The sequence below is a fragment of the Portunus trituberculatus genome, chromosome 47 (genome assembly GCF_017591435.1).
Source record: "Portunus trituberculatus isolate SZX2019 chromosome 47, ASM1759143v1, whole genome shotgun sequence".
Taxonomy (NCBI): Eukaryota; Metazoa; Arthropoda; class Malacostraca; order Decapoda; family Portunidae; genus Portunus; species Portunus trituberculatus.
The window spans coordinates 20,754,754-20,759,753 of NC_059301.1; the positions used below are offsets into that span (position 1 = coordinate 20,754,754).

The 5,000-nt window shown below is 43.3% G+C and overlaps 1 long non-coding RNA gene across 1 annotated transcript in view; it reads right to left on the reverse strand.

Annotated features, from left to right (window-relative positions):
- The window catches only part of LOC123520485, a 119,130-nt gene extending 117,178 nt beyond the window's left edge, over positions 1–1,952 (reverse strand). The window contains exon 1 of the long non-coding RNA XR_006679265.1: positions 1,828–1,952. This is a non-coding gene — a long non-coding RNA (uncharacterized LOC123520485). The remainder of the gene's footprint in view (positions 1–1,827) is intronic.
- Positions 1,953–5,000: the final 3,048 nt, after the last annotated feature.

Below are 5,000 nucleotides of genomic sequence, written 5' to 3' on the forward strand. Positions count from 1 at the left end.
TCCTTTCTCTACACTCTGCCAAGGTGTATAGAGGAGTAAACACATGGCAGGGGGAGGAGGGAAGGGAGTGAAACGTGTATGTATGGTGCAATGTGTCCTGTTATGCTTTGTATATTAGTGTGTGACTGATTTATCAGCTGTGTTGCGTGTTATGAGAGAAGTGTATGCAGTAATGGTCGTAACAGTTCTCAGAATTACAAATAATAACCATACTAGCCACCAAACTACCAACAGCCCTGCTATTAGGAAGATATTCATCCTCTTCATTAAAGTAATAGTGAATTTGGTACTTGACCACGAAATCTTGGATCAAGTGATGAGTGGTAAGGGTGGTGATCAGGAGGCAGCAGTCACACTTGAATCTGTTCTCCTTAATTCTCTGCATACGATCCAAGATTCTTCGTCAAATACCTAAATTTTCAGGATCTCCGGGCTTTCTATTCTCCAACAATGATTTCTTATATACAGATTTGAAATTTGAAAAGTCATAATCCAAAACGCAACCACGCATTTAGTAACTCCAGTCCAGGACTTCCATGGTCAGCGTCTGAACACTGCGCTTAAGGCATAGTTGTGCTCCTGAGGGATCATTATGTAGTACTTCTGTAGCAAAACAATTTGTCGTTTTTAAAGGAACCGATTATTGTAACTACTTGCCTAACTTTTTTTTTTTTTTTTTTTTTTTTTTTTTGCTTCTATTTCCACGATACTCGGTCCTTCCCAGTGACGGTGTAATCCTTGTGTTTTCTGCATCTTCTAACAATCTTGGTCTTGATTATCAACTTTCCGATCATTCCTAAAAGTTCTTTTGTAATTATTATTATTGTCATAAATCTTCATTATTTGTGTTTCTTGTATTTCTGTTATCTGAATGCGGATGACAACGGTGGCAGCGTTTTTAAGATACGGTTCTCCAGTTCTTAGAGCATGACTCGCCCTTCCAGAAAACGTGACGCAGTTTTCTTTGATTCTTTACTTGATTCTAATAACAGTATGGCACAATCATCACGCTCTACATAAACACTCATATTGGTACACCTACGCTGTGTGTGTGAGAGAGAGAGAGAGAGAGAGAGAGAGAGAGAGAGAGAGAGAGAGAGAGAGAGAGAATTTTTACGTAGTCACTTTTGTTAGGACTATTCTCTCTCGTGTACATAGTTTGAAACGAATCTTCTCACTACATTATTAGTAAGGTCAAGCACATACACCTTATCACTAACCTAGAAGTAAGCATATGCTGTGAAGAGCAAAAATAATGTAGTTCTTCCATCCTCCCTACTCTCCCCTCCCTCCTCCCCCACCTCCCCGGCCCACCGCCTCCTCTTCAAGCATAAATGACGTAATGAAGCTTCGCAGCAAAGCGTCGATACAGCAGTGTTGCCAGTCATTGAGCGACAGGGGATGTCTATGCTACATGTCACCGGGAGTGAAAACAACCGTAAACACCGCTGATAGACGCATCTCTGTTTGTTTACAGTATTAGAATATTCACCAGTAAATGTTAAGACTGTCTCACGGCTCTATTTCCTTTTGATTTAGGCTCTTACTCCTTACAATTATGCATGGAGTCAGTCTTAGTATATACCCAGACAATACCTGAGCTAATATTTAATGATCAGGAAGTGAAATTTTATGCCATGTGAAGGTGTAATGCACAGCTACACAAACGTGACACATGAGGCACGCGAGTGTTGGACAGGTGGTGGCCCACGTGCTGTGGTTGTGGCTGCCGGGTGAGTGCGGGCCGGCAAAGTTTAGTACGTACACTAGCTTTGCAAAATACAATAAAATTACGAATGTTGGAGATTCATTAGTCACACTACATACCTGTCAGCATCTGTCCCTCCTGCAGCTGCCACGTGCCCACGCCACGGTGCCGCAGGGACTCCAAGGACCACGTAACACTTACCACTGTCACCCACTAACCGAGAAAGCAAAACCGTCATGGCCGTCGTCACCTGGAAGATGGAGGGATTGAAGCTCGGCTGCCATCTGGCGGCTTAGCGCGCTGTATTTGAATTAAGATATTGTAAGGTTTTTGTTCTTGATCTTTATAGCTGACTTTGTGAATGAAGATTGATACATGACCATATAGATGGATGGATGGACAGACACACAGACAGAAAGACACATAGGTAGATAGATAAATAAATAGATAGGTAGATAGTGTTCATATAGCGAAAATATTTTGTTTGATTCCTGATGTATGCGTGAGAACTGCTTAAATGCATGTGTACCAGCAAAACACACACACACACACACACACACACACACACACAGTAACCTGCCTATATTCCGGTAACGCTGAAGGCACCACAATTACAACAGCGGAACAAGACAGTGGAAATTTTTATTCACTCCCCTGCTTTGAGGAAAGTATCGTTTCATTTGTTCATGTAACAAGAAAGGCGCTGGCCATGCACCGGTCACCAATGTGCATGCTTGTCTTCATCGCAGACTGACAGAAGAGATAAGCAGCGATGGTTACAGGAGGCTTTACTCATGCAATACAGTAATGATCTAATAGCTTTATAATAACCCACACAGATCCGCATAGTGAAACACCAACGAGGACTGCTACAGCTTCCAAAGGCTGTAACGATTACTAGTGTTACTTATTCCTTATGCTTACAAAATCCTTATAAAGCGCTACTATATATATGAAAACTATTGGAAAACACTACAACATCCGATACAGCCTGTGGAAAAAAATGAGATAATGTGCAGAACCCTTTAAGAATATGATTCCTGACTTTATACTGTAATTATCACTTTAAAGCAGCACCACACGCCACCAAGCAAGGACGAAGCGGTAGACTCGCGACGGAGGCATAACCGCGGCGTTGTGGTGTGACACGGGAAGCCGTGGAGCCGCTCTGAGAAGAATGAGGTGCAGTGAAGGAGGCGCTGTCCTGTTGTTTAGACGTGTGTTCTGCTGCTGGCTGGTGACGCTATGATGTTGGTGGTGGTAGTGGTGGTAAAAATGGCGATAGTTATGATGATGCTGATTGTGTGTTGATGCTACTGCTACTGGCGTCTCAGCCAGTTTTTCTCGCCCCTCCAACTGCTAAATCTATACAAGGGCCTTAGCCGCCCTTGTATGGAGTACTCTTCGCATGTTTGGGGGGGGGGTTCCAGTCACACAGTTTTACTAAATAGGGTGGAATCTAAAGCTTTTCGTCTCATCAACTCCCCTCCTCTGACTAACTGTCTTCAGCCTCTTTCTCACCGCCGAAATATTGCATTTCTTTCTATCTTGTATCGCTATTTTCATGCTAACTGTTCTACTGATCTTGCTAATTGCATGCCTCCCCTCCTCCTGCGGCCTCGCTGCACAAGACTTTCTTCTTCCTCTCATCCCTATTCTGTCCAACTCTCTAACTCAAGAGTTAACCAGTACTCTCAATCATTTATCCCCTTCACTGGTAAACTCTGCAACTCCCTCCCTGCATCTGTATTTCCGACTTCCTACAACTTGTCTTCTTTTAAGAGGGAGGTATCGAGGCATTTGCTCCCCAATTTTGGCTGACGCTTTACCACTTTTTAGAGAGCCAGCACTCAAGTGGGACTTTTTTATTTATTTATTTATTTTTTTTTTTGCCCTTGGCTGGCCCTCTACCATACATAAAAAAAAAAATGATGATGATGATGATGGTGATGATGGTGAAGTAATTTAGTTATGATGATGATGATGGTATTGAAAGATAATAATGAGGGCAATAATAATAAATTATAATTTAGGTGAATGACGCAGGAACGAAATATAAAGAGCGCCTTCTCCCACTCCCCGCCCCCCCACCCCGACACACATCTAAGGCCAAGGACGAAAAAACGTTGGGCAATCTGAAGATCTTAAGTTGACAAGAAGAAACTTAAAAAAAAGAAAGAGAAAGAAGATGAGAGAGAGAGAGAGAGAGAGAGAGAGAGAGAGAGAGAGAGAGAGAGAGAGAGAGAGAGAGAGAGAGAGAGAGAGAGAGAGAGAGAGAGAGAGAGAGAGAGAGAGAGAGAGAGAGAGAGAGAGAGAGAGAGAGAGAGAGAGAGAGAGAGAGAGAGAGAGAGAGAGAGAGAGAGAGAGAGAGAGAGAGAGAGAGAGAATGTAGGAAGAAAAAAACACCACTCCTAAGTCCTTTAATTTTCCGACTGAATGACGACAGAGAGAGAGAGAGAGAGAGAGAGAGAGAGAGAGAGAGAGAGAGAGAGGTGGCTCGAAGTGACGTGGGACTCAGCACTAGCATAACACAAAGATGTCGGAGGAGGGAGGCAGAATGAGAGAGGACCAGGAAGATGAGGGTCAGTTGAGTCACAGATGAACGTGTAGGTGGAGCAGGGGCGGCATGGGTTTTGGTGGGGGGCGGTGGGCGGAGAACCAGTAAAGGAGGGCAAGAGGAAGATGAGAGAGGAGGAGAGAAGAAACCTCCCAGCTATGTATAATAATTTCCGGGGTGTATGATGCTGCAGACAGACTGGACACAGCACCTCATACACGCAGCACTGGGCTCAATAGCAGACACCACTTGGGGCTCCGCGGCAAGACCTATTCGTATGCCTCACCTCACTCTCTTGCTATGATGTGTCTGGTGCGCCTTATTTCCGCGGCATTTCGTCACCTTTTCAGATTTAGATACGTATTTTGAAACGCTTCGCCTTGGTTGTCTCCTCAAAGGCTACAGAATAATAATCAGTTAAGTTCTCTTGGGTGATTTTTCCTTCTACTGAAGGTATAAATCTATGAAATATTACTAAAAACATGAAAATGCCATCGAAAAGCTCAATAATTTAAAACTATCTGAAATGTCTGAAAATGTTGCTTTTGTAACAATCCCGATAACCTAAACACTTATCTTGTATTCCTTGTGTTGCTTCTACACCATGACTTACAAATAGTAGAGTTATTTTCCAGTGAGTTTGATAGTTTATAACCCTTCACGGAGCACATTCCAAGCAATGCTCTTACTCCCTCTACTGCGGTCACAAATCTCGCTCCCGGAGTCACACTAAGC